The 17,069-nt window shown below is 30.3% G+C and overlaps 1 long non-coding RNA gene across 1 annotated transcript; it reads right to left on the bottom strand.

The window, feature by feature from the left end:
• Nucleotides 1-6,633: 6,633 nt before the first annotated feature.
• On the bottom strand, nt 6,634-7,190 carry LOC142232320 (uncharacterized). Its single transcript, XR_012721095.1, has 3 exons — nt 7,107-7,190; nt 6,947-7,039; nt 6,634-6,876 (listed from the first exon to the last, which is right to left on the bottom strand). It is a non-coding gene; the product is annotated as an uncharacterized LOC142232320 (long non-coding RNA).
• Nucleotides 7,191-17,069: the final 9,879 nt, after the last annotated feature.

Genomic DNA, 17,069 nt, shown 5'->3' with positions numbered 1-17,069 from the left:
GCTTAGCCATTGGGAAAAATACATTACCTACATTAGCCATGTGTGGCCTATTTTGGCATTGTTGGATTAGTGCAATGGCTCAAGTGCAAGATGTTCAAACTATTCAACATTTGTAGAAGCGAAGTGGTTTACTTGAGTGAGATTTTTACATTAAAATTTGAATGCTCTGATCATCATGTTTGATATGTGCAATATCAGATTATATGAGAGATATGATACAATTTCTATATTTGTTTTTTTATTTACTTATTGAAAAATCCCACACGCAGTTGGAATTTGTCTTTCGCAAAACCCACAGTAATCAAAATATCCTAATAAAAAAGAAAAAATCACGAAAATTTTTCCAATTAATGTTTTAATTGAATTTTAAAATTAATTAAAAAAATTAAAATTAATTAAAAATTTAATTGATTCAACAATTTTTTTAATTAAAACAAAAATCAATCATAAAAATTAATAGTATCAATTAATTTTTTAATTGACTTTCAATGAATTTTTTAACTGATACTATCATTACTGTGATTGAAGGAATTTCAATTAAAAAATTAATTTGCTCAATTAATTTCGTGATTGAATCAGAAATTTTTTTTGTGTAAATGGATTTAAACTTTTGACTTTCATGTTGTAGTAGTAGTTGTTTATACTACACTGAGAAATATTGTTGTATACAATTTTTTTCCTTAGAATACGGAAGCCAATTTAAATCTAGTATCGTTCTTCGAGTTATGATGGTTTCAAAAAGCTTCCTTGCCTTTAATAATTTTTTTTGCGTACGTTAGTTAAATGAACTTAAAAACGAACAAATTATACACACATGAAATATATAGATAAAGATTCTATTTTTGCACAAATGAGCCCATCTTGAATTTCGTATAATGCTAAAGACTCCAAATTTTTCCTTCAAACTACAAAATTGTCTTTATCAAGCGAAAAAAAAAAAAATAATTACAAAAATAATCTACCAAAATTTGCAAAAAATTTTACCAAAAAGTTATCATAGAAAAAAATCTTATTTTGCAAAATTTTATTTCTACCGAAAATTTTGTGACAATTTTATTTCCATAGTAAATTTTGTCAAAATTTTATTTCTATAAAATTTTGTAAATTTTATTTATATTGTCAAAATTTTATTTCTAAAGAAAAATTTTATCAAAATTTTATTACTACAGAAAATTTTGTCAAATTTTTTTTTCTATAGAAAAATTTTGTCAAAATTTTATCTCTATAGCAAATTTTGTCAGAATTTTATCTCTATAGAAAATTTTGTCCAAATTTTATCTCCATAGAGAATTTTGTTAAAACTTTATCTCTGTATAAAATTTTGTCAATTTTATCTCTATAGAAATTTTTGTCAACAATTTATCTCCATACAAAATTTTGACAAAATTTTATTTCTATAGAAAATTTTGTCAAAATTTTATTACTATGGAAAATTTTTCAAAAATTTATTACCATAGAAAATTTTGTCAAAAATTTATTTCTATAGAAAATTTTGTCAAAATTTTATCTATGTAGAAAATTTTGTCAAAATTTTATCTCTATAGAAAATTTTCTCAGAATTTAATCTCTATAGAAATTATTGTCAAAATTTTATCTCTATAGAAATTTTTGGCAAAATTTTATCTCTGTAGAAAATTTTGTCAAAATTTTATCTCTATAGAAAATTTTCTCAGAATTTAATCTCTATAGAAATTATTGTCAAAATTTTATCTCTATAGAAAATTTTGTCAAAAGTTTATTTTTATAGAAAATTTGGACAAAATTTTATTTCTATAGAAAATTTTGACAAAATTTTATCCTTATAGAAAATTTTGTCACAATTTTCTATAAAAATAAAATTTTGACAACATTTTATCTCTATAGAAAATTTTGTCACAATTTTATCTCTCTGGAAAATTTTGGCAAAATTTTATCTCTATAGAAAATTTTGTCAGAATTTAATCTCTATAGAAATTATTGTCAAAATTTTATCTCTATAGAAAATTTTGTCAAAAGTTTATTTTTATAAAAAATTTGGACAAAATGTTATCTCAAAATTTTATTTCTATAGAAAATTTTGACAAAATTTTATCTCTATAGAAAATTTCGTCAAAATTTTATTTCGATAGAAAATTTAGTCAAAATTTTATCTCCATAGAAAATTTTGTCAAATTTTATCTCTATAGAAAATTTTGTCAACATTTTATCTCCATACAAAATTTTGACAAAATTTTATAACTATGGAAAATTTTTGAAAAATTTATTACTATAGAAAATTTGCTCAAAAATGTATTTCTATAGAAAATGTTGTCAAAATTTTATTTTTATAAAAATTTTTGTCAAAATTTTATTTCTATAGAAAATTTTGTCAAAATTTTATTTCTATAGAAAATTTTGTCAAAATTTTATTTCTATAGAAAATTTTGTCAAAATTTTATTTCTATAGTAAATTTTGTCAAAATTTTATTTCTATAGAAAATTTTGTCAAAATTTTATTTCTATAGAAAATTTTGTCAGAATTTAATCTCTATAGAAATTATTGTCAAAATTTTATTTTTATAGAAAATTGTAACAAAATTTTATCTCTATAGAAAATTTTGACAAAATTTTATCTCTATAGAAAATTTTGTCACAATTTTATATCTCTGGAAAATTTTGGCAAAATTTTATCTCTATAAAAATTTTTGTCAATATTTTAGCTCTATAGATAATTTGGTCAAAATTGTATATCTATAACAACTTTTTCAAAATTTTATCTCTATAGACAATTTTGTAAAAATTTTATCTCCATAGAGAATATTGTCAAAACTTTATCTCTGTAGAAAATTTTGCCAAATTTTATCTCTTTCGAAAATGTTGTCAACATTTTATCTCCATACAAAATTGTGACAAGATTTCGTTTCTATAGAAAATTTTGCAAAAATTGTATATCTATAAAACAATTTTTCAAAATTTTATCGCTGTAGAAAATGTTATAAAAATTGTATTTCTATAGAAAAGTTTGAAAAAATTTTATTTCTATAGAAAATTTTGTTCTAAACTCGATCTCTGTAGAAAATTTTGTCAACATTTTATCTCTATAGAAAATTTTGTCAAAATTTTTTCTCTATAGAATATTCTGTCAATATTTTATTTCTATAGAAAATTTTGTTAAAATTTTATTTCTATAGAAATTTTTGTCAAAATTTTATCTCTATAGAAAATATTTGGTCAATATTTTATTTCTACAGAAAATTTTGTCAAAATTTTATTTCTATAGAAAATTTTGTCAAAAATTTATTTTTATTAAAAATTTTGTCAAAACTTTATTTTTATAGAAAATTTAGTCAACATTTTGTTTCTATAACAAAATTTGTCAAAATTTTATTTCTATAGAAACATTTGTCAACATTTTATTTCTATAGAAAATTTGTTAAGTGCCTCTGCGTTGGAGAGGAATATATTGCAAAATCTACAAAAACATACACAAATCGGTGTCCTGTATTGCAATTAATAATTCGTGTACCATAAGTGTTAATTTTAGTGTTGTTAGCAATATCTTACCGCAAGACAATTCATGTATTTCTCTTAGCAATGCCGAAGTTTATTTTTGTCACCAATACTTACATTTTCCAAAAGATGTCCTAAACGATTCCCCTCAAATTCCAGAAATTCATTTAATAATGCGTCCCGTACTTATTTGCCACTGGGGGAGTTTCTACAATAAGGCCTTAAATGTTGCTTAGAAAGTTGCTCTCGATTGAAACTACTAGTGTGTGTATCGTGGTATCGTCAGCAGTAATTCCAGATGTAAAAAGTTGGGACTCCAATAGCCGGAACCATAATCGTGGATTTTGTCGCAAGAATGGTGGAACCTTTACCATAACACGAGTCATTTCTAAATGAAAAAAAAAGAAAACTGTTCTGTCAGTGAAACCCTTTTGTTTTAGGCTGTTTAGGAGGTTCTTTAAAATTTTTTATCAAACTAACATACTTAAAATTGTCCTTAAATTCTATAAATTTTTGAACACGGAAATGAAATAAATTAAGATTTTCATAATAATCTATGGCTCAATGCATTCCAACATTTTTCCTTTCAGATGTGATGAAATAATTTAAGATTTTCATAATAATCTATCGTTCAACACATTCCAAAAGTTTTTCCTTTCTGATATGATCCGAATCGTATCAAAATGAAACTGGTGAACTGCAGTTAAAATATACATACAACAGGCATTAAATATTCTTGGAAATTGCAAAATGTGGAGTACAATTAGTTAAATTTTCGCACGAGTTAGTTCATTTTTCCCAGAAAAGAGTTGTTTTCATTGTGTAGTTTGCACACACAAATACATGAACAAACAGACAGACAGTCGAACTTCGTTAAATGAACTCGGAATTTAATTCGATACAAAAAATGACGAGTGTCCGACTGGTCCCTCTTGGTGTTATATAGAAATGCTCAAATTTATTATATTTTATTATATTTAATGCAAAAAAAAGGATTTTGTTATACCCTCCACCATAGGATGGGGGTATATTAACTTTGTCATTCCGTTTGTAACACATCGAAATATTGTAGTAGTTGTTTTTGATGTAGGTCGGATGGTATTGCAAATGGGCCATATCGGTTGAAATTTGGCACATGGTGTTAGTATATGGTCTCTAACAACCATGCAAAAATTGGATAGCCCCCATATAAACGGACCCCCAAATTTGGCTTACGATTGCTCTAAAAGAAGCAAATTTCATCCGATCAGGCTGGAATTTGGTACATGGTGTTGGTATATAGTCTCTAACAACCATGCAAAAATTGGTTCATATCGGTCCACTTTTACGTATAGCCCCCATATAAACGTACCCCCAAATTTGGCTTGCGATTGCTCTAAGAGAAGCAAATTTCATCCGATCCGGTTGAAATTTGGTACATGGTGTTAGTATATGGTCTCTAACAACCATGCAAAAATTGGTCCATATCGGTCCACTTTTACGTATAGCCCCCATATAAACGGACCCCCAAAGTTGGCTTGCAATTGCTCTAAGAGAAGCAAATTTCATCCGATCCGGCTGAAATTTGGTACATGGTGTTAGTATACGGTCTCTAACAACCATGCAAAAATTAGTTCATATCGGTCCACTTTTACGTATAGCGCCCATATAAACGGACCCCCAAATTTGGCTTGTGATTGCTCTAAGAGAAACAAATTTCATCCGATCCGGTTGAAATTTGGTACATAGTGTTAGTATATGGTCTCTAACAACTATGCAAAAATTGGTCCATATCGGTCCACTTTTACGTATAGCCCCCATATAAACGGACCCCCAAAGTTGGCTTGCAATTGCTCTAAGAGAAGCAAATTTCATCCGATCCGGCTGACATTTGGTACATGGTGTTAGTATATGGTCTCTAACAACCATGCAAAAATTAGTTCATATCGGTCCACTTTTACGTATAGCCCCCATATAAACGGACCCCCAAATTTAGCTTGCGGAGCCGCTAAGAGAAGCAAATTTCATCCGATCCGGCTGAAAATTGGTACATGGTGTTGGTAGATGTTCTCTAATGGTCATGCAAGAATTGGTCCATATCGGTCCATAATTATATATAGCCCCATATAAATCGATCCCCAGATTTGTCCTCCGGAGCCTCTTGGAGGAGCAAAATTCATCCGATCCGGTTGAAATTTGGAACATGGTGTTAGAATGTGGTCTCTAACAAACACGCAAGAATTGGTTCATATCGGTCCATAATTATATATAGCCCCTATATAAACCGTTCCCCAGATTTGATCTCCGGAACCTCTTGGAGGAGCAAAATTAATCCGATCCGATTGAAATTTGCAACGTGGTGTTAGTATAAGGCCGCTAATTACCATGCCAAAATTGGTCCATATCGGTCTATAGGTATATATAGCCGATCCCCAGTCACACAAAAATTGGTCCATATCGGTTCGTAATCAGGGTTGCCACTCGAGCCAAAAATAATCTACAAAAATTTTATTTTTATAGAAAACATTGTCAAAATGTTATTTCTATAGAAAATTTTATTTATATAGAAAATTTTGTCAACATTTTATTTCTATAGAAAATTTTTTCCAAATTCTATTTCTATAGAAAATTTTGTCAAAATTTTACTTCTATAGAAAATGTTGTCAAAATTTTATTTTGTCAGAATTTTATTTCTATAGAAACTTTAAACTTAATTATATACGTATTTAATCGGCCTTTTTTAGTTTAATATATACCACGTACACCGAAAAAAAAGTTTACTATTGTTTACGAAAAATGAACTAACCCATAGTAAGAATGACCATGATTTGGCGCCAAAGATTTTTTTCATCTAGATAAGTTCATGATTTTCTTATAAATAAGTTTATGTATTGCATCGTATTTTAGTTCATTCTTACTACGCTGTGGGAAGAATGTACTTACATTCATTCAAAATATTCCTGCTATCCGGAAAAATGAACAAGTTTTTGGGAATCCTATATTTAGAAATTGGTTTCAAATAAACTGTTTATCAGTATAATTTTCAAAGAAGTAAATAAATTGAGGAATTAAAGGTACAACAAGCCTTTATACAACTAAGAAATTTTTCGTACAATATAAGACAATTTTTCATAACTACCAGTATTTTATTTCAAAAAATTATTATTATATTACATAAAACTATGGCTTATGATATACAATAAAAGAAATGTTTTTATTCGTACGATGTATGCTGTTACTTTTCGGTAGTTAGTAATTGCTTCTTCAAAAGAGTAATATTCTATGTTAGTAGAATGAAACTAATTAATATCAATTTCCATTTTCTATCCATATGAAAGATATATGCCATAAGTTGCTATTTTCATTTCATTTTTGTCCAATTTCACCGATTTCGCTAGTTTTTGCTGTGTGGATTTGCGTCATAAGCCTCTGAAGTTAAAAAGGTATATAAAATATAAAAATATTATCAAATTCTATGGTATTTTGATCTTTAACTTACAAGAGAATTTTCTTAGAGCAAATAGGGATATCAGCTTAGTTAGCATTAAACAGTAAGAAGATTCCAAAAAATACCATTAGATTTGCTGTCATCCTGCAAATGAAAATTATTTTTAATAAATAGAAATTTTGGCTTTATTACAAATGGACGAAAAACTTACCACATTGAAAAAAATCATCCAATTACTACATTAGTAGAATCATATCCATGCACAAATGGGACATTTTTGAAATCCTTCTCAGAATATAAATGAAATAAAAATATTATAAAATTAGATATAATTTCCACTTGTCAATATAGCATTTAGTATTTATGGTGGATATTAAGTTCGAGTTTAGTGGCTAAAATCCCAATTTTTCATGAATAGTTTTCTTTAGAAATACATGGGAACAAAATTGAACCGTTTTTGTGTTCATTTAAAATTTATATCAAATTTTTAGTAATTTGAGGTCGCTGAATCCAAATTTACACTTGTTTTTTTAAGAGCTCGACTTTTTGAGATATACGGTTATGTTCAAAATTAAGGCACTTCCGCTATATATATTGGAATAACTTGAAAACAATTCATAATATTAAATTAAAAAACAGCGTTCTACATAAGCTTAAAAACGATTTTCTGTTCTTAATCGTGTAATCCATTTAAAGAATATAAACTTAATAAAAAACTTGTTTCGATCTATTCTCCATCAAGTTATATTTAAATTTGCATCGAAGGCGTATAATTTTATACTTTTCTTACTGATTTATTTCTGATTTTAGCACCTAAACTCGAACTTAGTACACACCTTAAGGACTCGCTATAACATAAAAATATAGACTCAAAAAATTGTACTGTGATCCAGATGTAGAGTAAATATAGATCATTTTATTACCACTCATTATGAATATTTTTATGTAAACCAATTTAAAACCGCACTAATTTTAAATTATTAATAGAAATATACAGTTTCTTAATATGTGATTTATTTTAGAGTTATTTATTTTTTATCAATATAAAGTGTTTTTGTTTTCTCTAACATCACACCATTCACTTATCAGTTTCTAAAATGTTACGAAATAAATGTATTTTTATTAATAAACACAAATACCGCACGCAAGCGCACCACGTGTGCGCTTCATAAATGCATCAACAGAACTGAATGCACCAATAAAACTCAAAGACACAAATAGTCATAAAGGACACATATGTAAAGAAAAACAACTCCACACACACATGATCCCTCTCTGATCTCGCTATTGTAACAAAACAACTATCACCACAAAAGATACCAACAACACACATTCCATAACATCATCGCAATAACAAACACAAACAAAAAAAAAAAGATGATGCAATAATTTCATAATTTCTTCTCACTTCAATTTCCAGTATCACGTTTATTGATTAGTTGGTATTCTATCTATAGGATAAGGTAAAATATATTCAAAATTTACGAGGAATCCATAAAAAATTATATACACCTGTCGAGGATTAAATTAACTACTTTTTATTCTACTTTATCTAAAATTTTCAATGTGAGGAAATATACTCCAACTTATAGTAAAAACCGAAATAAGCTGTAGGAAGCCGCCATACGAATCGGTACTGTGGTTAAGTTAATTTTTACTACAAAAATTTTTTTCCATACAAAAATTTTTCTTAGTAAATTGTCCACATTTCGTAGTAAGATTTTTATATTGCCTATGTCTTTTTATAATACAATCAACGATGCATTAACTATTGTATTGGAAATTTATTTAAGGAAAAATCCGTCCCATTTCGTAGTTAGTGAACTAAAAAACATTTACTGAAGTTTTATAAGTTTTCCTTTAGCTAAGTTAATTTTCGCAGTGGTTACGAAAAATGAACTATATTACAGTAAATTTTTTGAACTATGTGGAAGTTAAACTGGTCCTAAAATTAACAAGACACCTTTTTTTCTGTGTATAGACTATGTGGTATATATTACGGTGTTAGGATGTTTTAAGATACCTTGCCATCGACTTCCATGGTGGAGGGACCATAAGCTTCGGCCTGGCCGAACTTACGGCCGTGTATACTTGTTTAAGTGTTATTTTGTTTTAAATTTTTCTTCATTCTAAGTATGTGTCAAAAATTTTATGAACTAAATGTCAGTAACAATTCAATGACATACAAATAAGTTCAATGTTAACTGAAACAGAATGGAAGAAGTGTTTCGTACACTTCTCATAGTAATAGTAAGAATGAACTACAGCGTGGTTAAAATGGTAATGATCTGGCGCCTAAGATTTTTATACCCTTCGTCACACTGTGGAACAGGGTATTATAAGATAGTGCATATGTTTGCAACACGCAGAAGGAGACGAGATAGACACATGGTGTCTTTGGCAAAAATGCTCAGGGTGGGCTCTTGAGTCGATATAGCCATGTCCGTCTGTCCGCCTGTCCGTGAACACATTCTTGTAATCAAAGTCTAGGTCGCAGTTTTAGTCCAATCGATTTCAAATTTGGCACAAGTATGTGTTTTGGCTCAGACTAGATCCCTATTTATTTTGGAAGAAATCGGTTCAGATTTAGATATAGCTCCCATATATAAATTTTGTTCGATATAGACTTATATGGCCCCAGAAGCCAGAGTTTTACCCTAATTTGCTTAAAATTTTGCACAAGAAGAACAATTAGTACTATAGTCAAGTGTGGCAAATTTTATTGAAATCGGTTCAGATTTAGATATAGCTCCCATATATATCTATCGCCCGATATGGACTAATACGGTCCCAGAAGCCAGAGTTTTACCCCAATTTGGTTGAAATTTTGCACTAGGAGTACAATTAGTAGTGTAGTCAAGTGTGCCAAATTTTATTGAAATTGGTTCAGATTTAGATATAGCTCCCATATATAGCTTTCTCCCGATTTACACTCAAATGACCACAGAGGCCAATTTTTAACTCCGATTTTTTGAAATTTTGCATAGGGAGTAGAATTAGCATTGTAGCTATGCGTCCCAAATTTGGTTGAAATCGGTTCAGATTTAAATATAGCTCCCATATATATGTTTTTCTGATTTCGACAAAAATGGCCAAAATACCAACATTTTCCTTGTAAAATCGCCACTGCTTAGTCGAAAAGTTGTAAAAATGGCTCTAATTTTCCTAAACTTCTAATACATATATATTGAGCGATAAATCATAAATAAACTTGTGCGAAGTTTCCTTAAAATTGCTTCAGATTAAAATGTTTCCCATATTTATTTTACTAACATTGTGTTCACCCCTAGTGCATTAGCCGACGTAAATTTTGAGTCTATAGATTTTGTGGAAGTCTATCAAATTCTGTCCAGATCGAGTGATATTTAAATGTATGTATTTGGGATAAACCTTTATATATAGCCCCCAACACATTTGAAGGATGTGATATGGTATCGAAAATTTAGATCTACACGGATGAAAAAGACTGTTTTTCATATGTTTGGCTATAAACATTATATGTTTGGAACACAAATTTTTAAACACAATATTTTTGAGTGCAAGCATATAATGTTCATAAACTAGCATAACATGTTTGGGACATATATGTTAATATGTTAGAACATATTATGTTTGGGACATAAAATGTTTGTAAATATAATATGCTTGGATGCAAACATATATTAATTTAGAAATAGCCTATAAACATATATGTGTTTAGTAGCTTGGAGCGCTATTTAACAGGGAGCGATATTGAATTAAGTTGGTGGTTGTTGCTTGTTATTACAAAATTAACATTTTATTTTTCCTTGGGCAATTGATCAGCTACTTCTTTGATCCTTACAAACTGTGTGGTCCGCTGTTCAAATCCCCGTCCGGCAAAAGGTAAAATTAAAATAAAAAAAAATCATAAAATTGAATAATTTCTTCTACAATGTTTGTATTACAGAAAAAGGTGCTAAGAACTAAAAAATCTCGTGGAAGTGAGAAAGATGTGGGGGAATATACAATTGGGCAGAAACAAAATTTTGAGCATTCAGGTCGAAAATCTATGTTGTTAGCACCTATATTACCAGTTTATTTTCATAATTCATTATGATTGTAAATATATAAATAAATAAATAAAATTTTGAGCACAATATTGTTTGGGAGAATTTTTTTAAAGCATATAATATTTTTGGGTGCAAAATGCTTCCAAACATATTATATGTTCACATAATAACATATTGTTGTTTGGAAGACAACATTATTGAATTTGGACAACAAAATGGACAACATTATTGAATATATTGTTTAGACCAATATGCTTTTAAACATATTATATATTGGAAGAGATCAAACATATAAATGTTTGGGCAATACCCAAAAATGTATATGCTTGAAGCAAAATATGTTTGGGAGTATATTTTACAGAAGCGATTTTTTGTGAGCGTGTACAAAGTGGTGCAGGGTATAATATAGTCGGCCCCGCCCGACTTTAGACTTTCCGTAATTGTTTTCTTTGTGTTTAGTTCATGTTTGCTTTTTGAAAAGGACGCATTTCATATATGCGTCTTCAATCGCAGAAATGATAGTATCAATCACTAAAGTCAATAAAAAAAATTAATTGTTCCAATTAAAATATTAATTGATACAATTAACCCTTTGACTACCGAAACGACACCAAACTCTGATTCCCCACTTAGATTGGATTTATTTATCGATGGTATTCTAAAGTAGAGGCTTTAATCTAAATAAGATATAAGCACTACAATGAATTTTCATAAACTTTTTTGGCACAATTTTGACACCAGTTTTTAGGATTTGGCTGGATTTTTCATTTTTTTGAGGATGGTCTCGAATTATCGTCCTTTACGCTCTAGGACTCATATCTAAGGAGATATGGCCAAAAGAAGTTTTTCATATAAAAATTTCAATTTTTGTAGGATTTGGGTGGATTTTTCAATTTTTTGGGGGCGGTCACGAATTACCGTCCTTTTCGCTCTAGGACGCTTAGTTTAGGAGATACGGCCAAAAGAAGTTTTTCATATAAAAATTTCAATTTTTTTTAGGACTGGGTGGATTTCGCTCTAGGACTCATATTTAAGAAGATATGGCCAAAAGAAGTTTTTCGTATGATAATTTCAATGTTTTAGGATTTGAGTGGATTTTTCAATTTTTTTTTTAATTTTTTGGAACCTCTTTTTTCACTGGGATATTTCTTTAAAAAAATCTCCCTCGGTTATATCATTTTGTATTTTACTTGATGATCATACTCAAACATAAATACCGAAATGGATGGATGCATGCATTGGGCAATTTTTTATTGTTTGATGATATTGATCTTGAAGATATGATGGGCGGCGATACGGGTGATGATACTCAGTGATGTACAACACACTCATATATGTATGTATGTTATGATGCATATGTGTGCTTGTCGTTTAGCTGTATTGGAATTCTTATGAATGGAACTCTAATCGACACAATGAATGAGCGAATGTTCATATGTTCGTCCGTCCGTCCAGGCTGTCCAGTCTGTCTTTCCACACGTCTATCAAACTATAAGGTTGTGAGTAGTAAATTACATATCTGTACATTCATATATCGCGCAAACAAACATGAATTGTACACCGTACCAAATGCTTATGCCTACATAGATATATGAGTCGGTATGAAACATATCATTATCACGATTTGGAATTGCTATGAGTTGAATACTATGATAATAATAACAGCCACCGCACACAAGGAATTCCAAGAATTGTTTAAAATTAAATTTACAGAAGAAAAACAAAAAAAACAATACCAAACAGAACTATACCGACAATTCTATAGGTCTTTGCAAAAGGCAAAAGCACAAAATCCAAAAACAACACCTGTGTCAATTAAAGTAGCAATGGGGACAATTATGAATCGATATTTGTTTTTTCAAACAATAGCTATGATTATGATGTTGACATGGTATATGCGATTCCCATACCAAATGAACTAATCACCTACCTAGGTCAAATACCGTGAATATTTGCAGATTTGTAAAAGCTCTTAGCTGATGAATTTAGTTGGGCATCCAAGGTCGCTTCCATTTTGTCCACATTTGTTAGAGATTTATTTTAATATGCTAATATACCAAATGTTTCATGCAAATTTTCCACTTTTGACAGGTAATTGCATTTCAGGCCGTTCTACTTCCATACACAGAAAAAATATCTCCAAACTATTTATAATTTTTTTCAATTAATAAATTAATTGATACAATTAAATTTTTAATCAAGATGGAAACATTAAGTTAATTAAGTCAATGATTGAAAAATTTTAAATTTTTAATTAAAGACTTAATTGATACAATAAATGTTTTAATCAAACTCGGAAGACTAAGTCATTTAAAAGAAAGTGATTGATTTTTTTTTAATTTTTAACTAAATTTTTTTTCAAAAAATAAATTTTTTAATTAAACTAAAAACACTAACTCACTTAGAAAGTTTTTAATGAAAAATTGATCAACATCTATTAAATTTTTAATTGAATCAATTAAAAAACAAGTAAGGAAAGTCTAAAGTCTAAAGGTCTAAAGTCTAAAAAGTTGTCTTCGGACCTATTTATTAAGTTTAGAATTTTTTATATATGTTGTAAAAAGTAAAGTGTTGTTGATTGAAGCTGACTATAGATAAAAATAAAAACAAATGAATAAATAAATAAATAAAAAAAAAAATAAAAAAAAAATAAAAAAAAATAATATGTATATATTTAGGACTACGGTTATTACTTTATTAACAAATATGTAACAATTGTAATATATTTTTTCGGCTATAAATAAGTAGCTTTTTTGTATTACAAAATTGAATGAAATAAAAAAAAAAAGTCGGGCGGGGCCGACTATATTATACACTGCACCACTTTGTAGATCTAAATTTTCGATACCATATCACATCCGTCAAATGTGTTGGGGGCTATATATAAAGGTTTGTCCCATATAGATTCATTTAAATATCACTCGATCTGGACAGAATTTGATAGACTTCTACAAAATCTATAGACTCAAAATTTAAGTCGGCTAATGTACTAGGGTGGAACACAATGTTAATAAAAAAATATGGGAAACATTTAAATCTGACGCAATTTTAAGGAAACTTCGCAAAAGTTTATTTATGATTTATCGCTCGATATATATGTATTAGAAGTTTAGGAAAATTAGAGTAATTTTTACAACTTTTCGACTAAGCAGTGGCGATATTACAAAAAACAAGTACATACGGCCATAAGTTCGGCCAGGCTGAAGCTTATGTACCCTCCACCATGGCATAAAATTTTGACAAAATTTTCTACAGAAATAACATTTGAACAAAATTTTCTATAGAAATAAAATTTTCATAAAATTTTCTATAGAAATAAAAATTTTGAAAAAATTTTCTATAGAAATAAAATTTTGAAAAAAATTTCTACAGAAATAAAAATTTAACAAAATTTTCTATAGAAATAAAATTTTGACAAAATTTTCTATAGAAATAAAATCTTGGTAGATTATTTTTGGCTCGAGTGGCAACCATGATTATGAACCGAATAAAATTTGAAGAAAATTTTCTATAGAAATAAAATTTTGACAAAATTTTCTATAGAAATAAAATTTTGACAATGATGAAAATTTGATTATGAACCGAATAAAATTTTAACAAAATCTTTCATAGAAATAAAATTTTGGTAGATTATTTTTGGCCCGAATGGCAACCATGATTATGAACCGATATGGACCAATTTTGGTGTGATTGGAGATCGGCTATATATAACTATAGACCGATATGGACCAATTTTGGTATGGTTATTAGCGGCCATATACTAACACCACGTTCCAAATTTGAACCGGATGGGATGAATTTTGCTCCTCCAAGAGGATGGAGAACGTTTTATATGGGGGCTATATATAATTATGGACCGATATGGACCAATTCTGGCAAGGTTGTTAAAGATCATATACTAACACCATGTTCCAAATTACAAGCGGATGGGATGAAATTTGCTTCTCTTGGAGGCTTTCCAAGCCAAATCTGGGGATCGGTTTATATGGGGTCTATATATAATTATGGACCGATGTGGACCAATTTTTGCACGGTTGTTAGATACCATATACCAACATCATGTACCAAATTTCAGCCGGATCGGATGAAATTTGCTTCTCTTTGAGGCTCCGCAAGCCAAATCTGGGGATCGGTTTATATGGGATATATAATTATTGATGTGGACCAATTTTTGCGTGGTTGTTAGAGACCATATACCAACATCATGTACCAAATTTCAGGCGGATCGGATGAAATTTGCTTCTCTTTGAGTCTCCGCAATCCAAATCTGGGGATCGGTGTATATGGGGGCTATGTATAATTATGGACCGATGTGGACCAATTTTTGCACGGTTGTTAGAGACCATATACCAACACCATGTACCAAATTTCAGACGGATCGGATGAAATTTGCTTCTCTTTGAGGCTTCCCAAGCCAAATCTGGGGATCGGTTTATATGGGGTCTATATATAATTATGGACCGATGTGGACCAATTTTTGCACGGTTGTTAGAGACAACATCATGTACCAAATTTCAGCCGGATCGGATGAAATTTGCTTCTCTTGGAGACTTCGCAAGCCAAATCTGGGGATCGGTTTATATGGGGGCTATATATAATTATGAACCGATGTAGACCAATTTTTGCGTGGTTGTTAGAGACCATATACCAACATCATGTACCAAATTTCAGCCGGATCGGATGAAATTTGCTTCTCTTTCAGGCTCCGCAAGCCAAATCTGGGGATCGGTTTATATGGGGGCTATATATAATTATGGACCGATGTGGACCAAGTTTTGCATGGTTGTTAGAGACCATATACAAACACCATGTACTAAATTTCAGCCGGATCGGATGAAATATGCTTCTGTTAGAGGCTCCCCAAGCCAAATCTGAGGGTCTCTTTATATGGGGGCTATACGTAAAAGTGGACCGATATGGCTCATTTTCAATACCATCCGACCTACATCAATAACAACTACTTGTGCCAAGTTTCAAGTCGATAGCTTGTTTCGTTCGGAATTTAGCGTGATTTCAACAGACGGACGGACATGCTTAGATCGACTCAGAATTTCACCACGACCCAGAATATATATACTTTATGGGGTCTTAGAGCAATATTTCGATGTGTTACAAACGGAATGACAAAGTTAATATACCCCCATCCTATGGTGGAGGGTATAAAAATGTTTTGACCATTTTTGTCGAAATCAGAAAAACATATATATGGGAGCTATATCTAAATCTGAACCGATTGCAACCAAATTTGGCACGCAACGCTACAATGCTAATTCTACTCCCTGTGCAAAATTTCAATTAAATCGGAGTAAAAGATTGGCCACTGTGGCCATATGAGTGTAAATCGGGCGAACGATATATAAAGGGTGATTTGTTAAGAGCTTGATAACTTTAAAAAAAAAAAAAACGCATAAAATTTGCAAAATCTCATCGGTTCTTTATTTGAAACGTTAGATTGGTCCATGACATTTACTTTTTGAAGATAATTTCATTTAAATGTTGACCGCGGCTGCGTCTTAGGTGGTCCATTCGGAAAGTCCAATTTTGGGCAACTTTTTCGAGCATTTCGGCCGGAATAGCCCGAATTTCTTCGGAAATGTTGTCTTCCAAAGCTAGTCTTCCAAAGCTAGTTGCTGGCTTATTTCTGTAGACTTTAGACTTGACGTAGCCCCACAAAAAATAGTCTAAAGGCGTCAAATCACATGATCTTGGTGGCCAACTTACCGGTCCATTTCTTGAGATGAATTGTTCTCCGAAGTTTTCCCTCAAAATGGCCATAGAATCGCGAGCTGTGTGGCATGTAGCGCCATCTTGTTGAAACCACATGTCAACCAAGTTCAGTTCTTCCATTTTTGGCAACAAAAAGTTTGTTAGCATCGAACGATAGCGATCGCCATTCACCGTAACGTTGCGTCCAACAGCATCTTTGAAAAAATACGGTCCAATGATTCCACCAGCGTACAAACCACACCAAACAGTGCATTTTTCGGGATGCATGGGCAGTTCTTGATCGGCTTCTGGTTGCTCTTCACTCCAAATGCGGCAATTTTGCTTATTTACGTAGCCATTCAACCAGAAATGAGCCTCATCGCTGAACAAAATTTGTCGATAAAAAAGCGGATTTTCTGCCAACTTTTCTAGGGCCC

This window comes from Haematobia irritans, chromosome 3 (genome assembly GCF_050003625.1).
Source record: "Haematobia irritans isolate KBUSLIRL chromosome 3, ASM5000362v1, whole genome shotgun sequence".
Classification (NCBI taxonomy): Eukaryota; Metazoa; Arthropoda; class Insecta; order Diptera; family Muscidae; genus Haematobia; species Haematobia irritans.
The sequence above is the reverse complement of the archived record's forward strand: the minus strand, read 5'-3'. Positions and strand labels throughout refer to the sequence as shown.